Genomic DNA, 9,899 nt, shown 5'->3' on the forward strand with positions numbered 1-9,899 from the left:
ATGGCATCGTGAAAATTGGTTCTGTTGTGTTCCTAAAGTTCTTTGTAGGAAAATATATTGAAGTGGACTTTTAATTCATTTTTCAGTACACTCTGTCCCTTTTTTGTAGGACAATAGCTTATAAATGCATCAAATTAACAAAAATGTGTGCTCTAATTGTTGTCAAGTTTCTAATGCAGAATTTCCAGTTTCTTTTTCTCCGCTTGGCCTGAGCATTACCCAATCCCTATTGTCTGCCATTTTAGCCCGCCCCCATTGAGTAACATGTTAGCCACGCCCCTTCGTTTGCCATGTTAGCCTCCCCGAAGTTAAGACCTAGTTGTGCCCCTGACTTGTTTACTACTGTGAAGTGCAGGTACACTCCGATTGAAAGAATTGCATACTTGCTAATAAGTACAAGCACTCCCCCACTCAAATTAAAGAAGTGCTGGTACTGCGTACCTGTTAGACTGGAGCAGTGCTTTAAACTGACAGGTACTATCACCTCCGCTCGACCTATCGGTGTTGCATGGTGATTCTGATTGATTTTCTTTCCCGTGTGTTACCCAAGGACATAAATGTCAAGAATTTGTTAGAGACCCAGGGGCACCGGGGCACACGAGTTGTCCACAGTCCTTGGCAAAATAGTCTAATAAAGTTTCATACCTTCCAAAATGGTTCCTCTGACTCATGTGTAGCTTGAGTAATCGTTTCCATACCAAGGATGTGTCTTATCCCAGCGCTCAAGTCGAGAGAATGTGCGGAATGGATCTTTACCATATTTGGACAGGAGTACACATAGACAGATTAACCACATTTCTCTGTCATTTGCGTTTTAAAAGTAATTATTCGTTTTTAAAGAGATGTTGAAAAATTGGGGCCTACATTTAATGGAATACAATGCACTAGTAGAGATGGAAGAGAGACGTTGAAGCGGATTGTATTGTTGACTTCATCAAAGTCTGGTTAGGATACTTTATCCTCTTTTGACCCACACATTTTTTAGGCTTTAAACGCTTCCCAATCTAAGCACCAGATGGCAGCAGAATGCAAAAAACGAAAACGTCACCCCTTCGTATTATATACTTTCTGCTTCTTGCCATAGACTCACTACCCTTGATTTCAGACAGCAATTAATAGCTACATTTCAGATTGGCACATAACATCCAACACTTCTGGCTCTGTATTTCGTGTACTTTAATTGTCTGCCTGATCACATGACAGCAGTTCCTCTTTCTCTGTCTCTCTTTGTATACATACACAGCAAGATCGTGTTGTGGCTGAAACTGTAAGATGTTCTTGTTGCTTATTGTTAATTAAATAATTTCACTTGACAGCATCGGAGTGCGTGCTTCTGATTTCTATTGGATTTCGTATATATAATATGTGCGTTTCCTGCTGCTCACCCATACCGCCGCTCACTTGAAGACGGGCGCTGCTACCTCACAGAGGCGAACCTGTGTTCACTTGCTTTCGCAAATTGAGTAGCACACTCAGGAGGGATATATGACGGTACCACGCGTACTTTTACAACGCGTACCGTTACAACGCTACTTTTACCACGCAAGTCGTTACAACGACTTGCGTTGGGGGCTGGATAGTAAATTTTTTAATTTACTATTCCAACTCCAGTCCCCGTGGACCTAGGGAAGGAGTTGGATAGTAAATTAAACTATTTACTATCCTGGAGCGCCCTCCAGCGCAAGTCGTGGTAACGACTTGCGTGGTAAAAGTAGCGTGGTAACAGCACCGCGTTGTAAAAAATGCGTGCTAACCGCTGTATACCACTCAGGAGTCCATCCAAAATGTGTAATTTATTATATTACCTTTGTTGTCAGCAAAGGTGATACAATAAATTACACATTTTATTTATTTATTTATAAAGTTTTATGTAGGGATCGACTCCTTAATGCGCTACTCACTTTGCAGAAGCAAGGGTTAGTGTGTGTATATATATGTGTATATCATAGCTCCAAACTGGCACTGCCGGGGTGGTTTCAAATGTTCATTTATTTATGAAAATGCGTTTCGGCAATAAGCCTTCCTCAATGCTTTAAATGTACATGCGTAGCGCGCAACATTGAATTCATTTAAATAATAAAGACACACTTCTCATTGGTGAATTTCTGATGATGGAAAACAAAGAGGAGCTGCAGAGATGTTCTGTCCATTTCGGCCGCCACATTGGAAGGGCTATCTCTCCGTACTCGATATTGATTGTTATTTACAACATAAATGTCCCACTACACCACTCTGCCACAATGGGTAAGCACAGAGCCATTGTCCTTAAAATGGATCACAGGTGAAATTTCCAAGAGTCGCCTCCTACTCCTGTTTTAACAGAAATTACCTAAGTAAATTTAATGCTTGATCCCCAATGCTTTTCTGTACAAGACGGTTGACCAATAATGAGTGGTGAAATGTGTCGAGATCAAGCAAAATCAGGGCTGATTTTCCTCCATTGTCCGCAATAGCCCTGATTTCCTTGCTTGCCTCGAGGAGAGCCGATTGGGTGGAATGGTTTGATCTGAAACCATGTAGAACTGGATCCAGGATGCTCATGGAATCCAAAAAGGCCAATATATCCATATTTAGGCTTTCTTCCAGAATTTTTGCCGGGAGTGGAAGCCGAGATATCGGCCTGTGGTTTTTTAATGCCAGCGGGTCAAGTGACGCGTTTTAAGAAGTGGTAATATAGGTACTTTCTTCTGTGCTAAGGGAAGGCAACCTGAGGCCGGTATTCTGTTGAAGGGAGTTGTAAGATGTATTGAAATAGTATTAGTTACAGGATGAAGGACCCGCGGAGGACAGGAGTCTGATGGAGGACCCGACTTAGCATTGTGAATTAATTTAGTCAACCAATCTTCTGTAAAAGTGGTAAACAGTACTGGCCTTTGCTCTGTGATGGAGGGGATAGTGATCTCTGGTAACTCCTTGCTCATTTAAGGCTTGGTATTTCCAGCCAGATCATTTCATTCTTTAAAAATATTAGTCACTTTGGAAAGGAATAAAATCCACCATTTTGTCATAGAGTGACTGATCTGGGGGTCAAGGGATTTTTTGAACCAAACTTAGAGAGGATGTTGACTGTATTAAAGAGCTTGTTTGATTAGTTTATTTGAGTGTAATTTGTCTGTAAAAAATGTGGCTTTAGCAACATAAAAAAAAAATAATCTTTAATCACTGCTTTGTATTTAGTTTTCTCATCAGGGCTGTAATTAATTTTCACCTCTATTCCTGACGTCTACAACTCTGCCTAAACTGTCTAAGTTCTTGAGAATACCAAGGTGCAGATGGTAATGCTCTATGTTTAGCCTTGGTATGTTTTACACGAGCTAGTTGTGTAATTCCTGTGTCGATCCAGCTGGTAAAATTGGCTGCAACACAATCCACGTCAGCATTGTTCTCAAAAGAAGGCTGAGACTTAGTCAGTAGCTCATTACATTCTGAGTTAGTTATCTAATTGATTCCACTGACTGTGATTTAAAAATGTAGATGCTTTATGAGCTGGGGTTTTTGTAGATGGAATTTTTAAATTAAAGGTTCTAGCCTTGTGATCGGTCCATGTTAGAGGAATAATCTTCTCGACTGATACACTGAGGTCATTAGTAAAGCTACCATCAAGCGTATGGCCCGCTTGATGTGTACATAACTTGACCAATTGACTCATCTGTAGATTTGACATAGTATCAATAAGCTGTTTTGTGTCCCTATCCTCTGATAACTCTAAATGAAAATTAAAGTCTCCCAAAACAATTGTTTGGAAGCACTGTGCATGATCCAATTACATCTAACAAAGTTTTGGTAAATGCTTCTTTTGGGCCAGGCGGCCAATAAACCAGAAGACCATGAAAGCATAAGTATTATTATTCTTCAAGAAGCGCCTCGCAACCCAAAGGCGGGAGCGGCTTTAAAGTGGCATTGAAGTGATTCTGATGTACATTTGCTATCCCTCCTCGCTTGTTCTTCCTATCGATCCTAGCCACCTCATAACCATCAGGGATAGCGATGATGAAATCTGGGTCAGATACAGCACCAGCCCTGGGTTCTGCAGGGAAAGAGACATCCGGTTTCACTAATTCAAATTCCGGACTGTGTTTAACTAGGGATCTCGTGTTTAGAAGCAGACATGAAATGAGTTGCTGGAGTGGGCCAAGGGCACAGCGTGCGACGCTAACCATCTCAAACGCGACATCAAGTTGCCCTCGTGCCGACACTGCGGGTTGGGTTAAAAACAAAGTTTCAGTGAGGGCAGGCCGACCAGTCGTCTGGGACTAGGGATTAAAGAAAGCACAAAAGCATGACTTACCTTTGATTTAAAAAGATAATAATTCCGACTTTGGATAGATATAGGAAGCACGGAGACCAGGGGTCCTGGAGCACGGCGCAGACTGGCTGCGGACAGGCGCAGACGGGCTTGCCTTTGGCGAGCCTTCAGCGCGGATTCGCTTCTCAGTCCATTAATACGGCCATGGTCAGTGGACGTGGCAGGAGGCCGATACAAGCAGGAAAGTGCACAAGGGCGCTTTGATTAAAAAGCCAGCGATGGAGAAATCAACAAGAAAGCCAACTGGGGTCCAGCAACCACGAATACTGGTAATAGAAATGAAACTAAAACAAAAGTGTAAAAACAGGTAAACACATGAACAGAATAAAAACAACATCAAGCCTTTCGATTTGGCAAAGCTTTAAAAAAAAAAATTGCTCGTGAGCCAGGCACCTCCCAGAAATAGCCGCCAAGGGCTTACTAAGAAATAAATGCATTTGCCTTTCAGGATATCAGGTGAAGTAAGACTGCATGACTCATTTTTTGAATAATCTAAAAAGGTTCAACAAATACTTTTAGAGAAAGCCCAACCCAATCCATGTAATGGGAAACTCAGTCATGGGTATGTGCGGCATTATACAGGTTTAATAAATGTATTGTAAGCTTGCTGGTTTGCACGTGGTGACATAAGGTGACCAACAGTGTGGATAGAACAGGGCTCAGAGTACAGTGGTGCGGAACACTTCTGTGAAAAATGAAAGGATAAAATTAAAAGAGAACAGCCAGACCTAATGGAAGCAAAATGTGTTCCTAAAATTGTCAGGGTTTCATTGTAACACACATGCTGTGTCTCAAAGGGTCTGCTTGAGGAGCTTAAAATTCTCATTGAGTTGCTTCTGAAAACTTGATGTTTCAATCCAGTCATATAGATCCAGGAGCCTTCATCTGGACTTTAAAGGTATTGTAATACATTTTAGAATTATGTCATTTGTTTCATTGATTTGGGGCCTGCCAAGATCCCTCTCAGCAAAGAAAGTCATAATTATTCCTTGCAGTGTTATTGAAGCAAAGGAGGGAACAATGATCAATGCTAAATCGACCTAATGTGACTGAATAAATGAAGCATTTGAATTCCAAAATACGAATGTAACTCCGCGCCATTTGTAAGCAGCCACCCCCAATCCGAAGCAAGCTGTAAAGGGAAGACCTCCAAGTTCCATTGGTTGAATCAAAGGGCCACCACTACGCGTGAGAACAGTTATTTGCACTAGTGTGGGTGGTGAGGGAGTTAGGAATAGAAGTTAACAAATGTACGTAAAAGTCGTTTCTTGTGGGGATCACAGATCAGACAAGAGATGTGCAAAGACTGTAGAAAATGAGCCCCTACAAAATCTGCACCGTGCCGTGCGTCAGCAACAAACCAATAGAAGCAGGTCTTATGTCATTATACTTCTTTTTTTAACTGAAATATCATTTGCTACTAATAATGAAAGTGAAAAATGTCCCGATTTAACTTTCTAAGGACAAGGAGATACCTGTCAAATTCAGCAAAGATATGTTGGTGCTAAAAGTAGTTTTGCTCGAATGGATGGCTGGTTACTGAAGAGTCGCGTGGGTGTGCCACTTCAGTCTTGCTCTGCCAGGGCAGTATGCTACAAAGTGCTTTGTGTCTCACCCTATGCTAGGGTGTGGCACGGCTGACTATGGCATAATGCATGACCCAACAAGGATGTGTGCGTCTTTGAAAGCACAAAAGCAGCTTCAGACAAGAAACCGTGCTGTGAATGTTGCCATGTTGCCTCCTTTGGCCTAGGAGGTGTTGGTGATATCTGGGTCTTTAAGGGATGTGTAGCTTCTGTGCAGGATGCCAAGTTTGTCTGCTCTCCAACTTTATACATTTCTCTTAAGGTCCTAGGCTCCATCCTTGCTTTTACAGATCTGCATGGCTCCGCTCTTCCAACCAGCTTGGTTGCACCTTTGCATATTTGTTGTCATTCCACTCATTTGGTAGTGCCTTGCATGTGTTACCATCTGGTTTGCAGAGTGTTGTGTGGTTGCTACATGTTTTTGGTTAAATGCACACATGCGCTTCCTGATAGGCCAGTGCTGTGTAGGTGCCTGTATGATTCACACACAGGCTCACTCCAGAGGGAAACTGGCATGTATATGAGGGGATTTGCCTCTGTTTGCCCCTGGATGCACATAGACCCTGGTTATTGTATCCATGGGTTGGGCCTCTCTGACATCAGTGTGCACTCCATGTACTCCTGAGGGGGGTGCGGCACCTATAATCACAATGTTCATTGCACTGTACTTGAAGCATGACTTTGATCTCCATGGACCTCACACAACTCCTCCAATGATTGGTCAAACTGCATCCACCCCACACAACTCCTCCAATGATTGGCCAAACTGCATCCACCCCACACAACTCCTCCAATGATTGGTCAAACTGCATCCACCCCACACAACTCCTCCAATGATTGGCCAAACTGCATCCACCCCACACAACTCCTCCAATGATTGGCCCAAACGACATCCACCCGCCTATCAACCATGCACCCCGAAATGGTTTCAGGGCTCTAGGAATAGAATTATCAAATCCCTTGTGGCCTTGCCACGATTATAAAGGGCTATGTAAATGATACAACACACAAAAATGTACATTACTTAGATTAGAGAGTTGGGTGATGCATACCACGATCTGGGTTGTCCCATGAGGATGCATCATGATAGTCCTAACCAAGCCACCCAATGATGCTTTGCTTAGGTTGTGAAGGTGAAAGATATGGATGATCCTGCTCCTACCAAGACCCAGTGTCATACCTGGGACCGTGAGGGTGCTGACACCTCTGCAGGGTAGGCACCAACAACCCTCTAAACGTTCTATACGCCTGCTGAGACAAGCAGAGGTGGAAAATAGTTCCCCAATTGATACATTAGTGCAAGCTTTTTACTCAATTCAACTTGTAAACCAAGTGTTTGGATGTCTGTTTCTTAAAGGCGTGTGCAATCATAATGCATTTGAATCATAATGTACAGAGAATTTGTGTTCTTGATGGGTCATTGTTGTGCAATGAAATTAATTCGAATTAAACCTTAAACATTGGCGTGGTATGTTTCAGATATGGTGGTGTGTGCGACAAATTGCATTTTCCTACATTTTAAGCGGGCGGAAAATACCCCACAATTGCAGTCTTTGGAGTATGTACAGGAATCCCCATTGTCGTAACTTTTGGGTCTTCCTGTTAGCACTACATTGTTGGTCTGCAAGCCTCGTTTCAATTGCTGAAGATAAGGACTGGACTGAGTTCATCTATGTGTGGGCACCTCAGATAACCCAGGGGAACGAAATAAAAGTACATGCACTACATCAGTGACGGCTGCCTCGGTATGGGGATAGTGGGGCCGGGTGGAGGAGATGAAATAATAAGTGTAATAAACATACCTTCCTCGCCGCCGCACACCTCCCCTCCCCTCCGTCCTCTTTTCTCAGCACCATAAGCACCCATTCTCCTAGACTCTCCCAGCCAATCATGACGCTGCATGAGGAGCATCGTGATTGGTCTGAGCGGCCTTGCAGTGCCTGGGAGCCTGGGCATGTTCTCCACAGGGCTTTACAACACCGCCAGGAGGAGAACATGCTAAGTGCGCATGACTGGCTGGCCCAAGAGGGACGGCCAAACAGTCATGCGCACTTAGGGAGTGTAACCCACTCCTCACTCTGCTCTGACGAGCTCAGGCCCGCCCCGGCTCCGAGTCCCGCATAGAAAAATACAATAATAATAACGTATTGTTATTAACATTTTATTTTTATTTTTTGCATTACTCAAAGAGCAGTGGGGCAACGCTCCTCCGCCTTAGCAGAGAGCCACCACTGCACTAGAGTGTGCACTGCGCTGACTGAAACAGCCACACGTGGATGGACAGAAAGCAGTGGAACATTCCAGGGAGGGATCCCTGCCCTGGGAATGAAGATTCAGAAACTGGGAAGAGAGAATGAAGCAGAGATTTCAAGTGATCAGTGTCCAAGCGTGGCGAGCTCCTCCGGACAGTTTTTTTTTACTTTGCATCTAAGCATGTGTTGTCCTCATTTTGTTTGTAGTCGATGAACAAGACTACCACTTACAAGTCCCAAAATGGAAAGGAAAACCTTGGGCTGGATATATTGGTAACTACGGCATGGTTATTTATATATAGCGCTTACTACCGCTGATTAATCTATTGGGTGCTTTGTGGATGAGTAGCACGCTACACCATGGGATTAGCTACTCCAGTGTGGACCTGGAAACCCTGAGGGCTCTGAAGATGCCTCCCATGGGAAGAGGGTGAATGTTCTAAAAAATCACCTTGTTTATCTTCAACAGCGTATGCATTATCTACAGCGCTTTATAGAGCGCCTAAACCAGGAAGCTTTGAAAGAGTCATTCTTCAGGTCATGCTGTCATTGGCTCCCCTTGCAGTTTATGGGTTACTGCCTGATTACACTCACTGACGATTATTGTTTCAAACCAAGCCAGGCCCTAATGCCTTACTGATGGCAGCAGATAAGACCACCTGAAAGGGTGCCTCGTGAGGAGGGTGTGCGGGGTATTGCTGCTGGCGGTAGGGGAGGGGTGGAGGCAGAAGTTTTTGCAGCAAAACTAGATTTATATTCCCTGCATTTGAACCTGGTATACCTCAGTGCGTGTGAGAGTGAATGCCCACGCGCACTGCGCTGCCTCTGTTTAACATGTTCTGTGTGTGAGCGAAGGGTTGACTGTTGATATCTGCCCTGTACCCGTACTGTGCGAGGGAAGATTTCACTGCTGCTGTCTGCGCTGTACCTGTTCTACGTATGTGTGAGGGAAGATTTCACTGCTGCTATCTGAGTTGTACTTGTTCTACATATGTGTGAGGGAAGATTTCACTTTCGATATCCGCGCTGTACCTGTTCTACGTATGTGTGAGGGAAGATTTCACTTTTGATATCTGCGCTGTTCTTGTTCTACGCATGTGTGAGGGAAGATTTCACTTTTGATATCTGCGCTGTACCTGTTCTGTGTATGTGTGAGGGAAGATTTCACTTTTGATATTTGCGCTGTACCTGTTCTACGTATGTGTGAGGGAAGATTTCACTGCTGCTATCCGCGCTGTACCTGTTCTACGTATGTGTGAGGGAAGATTTCACTGCTGCTAACTGAGTTGTACTTGTTCTACATGTGTGGGTGAAGATTTCACTTTTGATATCTGCGCTGTACCTGTTCTACGTATGTGTGAGTGAAGATTTCACTTTTGATATTTGCGCTGTACCTGTTCTACGTATGTGTGAGGGAAGATTTCACTGCTGCTATCTGAGTTGTACTTGTTCTACGTATGTGTGAGGGAAGATTTCACTTTCGATATCCGCGCTGTACCTGTTCTACGTATGTGTGAGGGAAGATTTCACTGCTGCTATCTGAGTTGTACTTGTTCTATTTATGTGTGAGGGAAGATTTCACTTTTGATATCTGCGCTGTACTTGGTCTACGCATGTGGGAGGGAAGATTTCACTTTTGATATCTGCGATGTATCTGTTCTACGTATGTGTGAGGGAAGATTTCACTTTGATATCTGCGCTGTACCTGTTCTACGTATGTGTGAGGGAAGATTTCACTGCAGCTGTCTGCGCTTT

The sequence above is a fragment of the Lissotriton vulgaris genome, chromosome 12, assembly GCF_964263255.1.
Source record: "Lissotriton vulgaris chromosome 12, aLisVul1.2, whole genome shotgun sequence".
Classification (NCBI taxonomy): Eukaryota; Metazoa; Chordata; class Amphibia; order Caudata; family Salamandridae; genus Lissotriton; species Lissotriton vulgaris.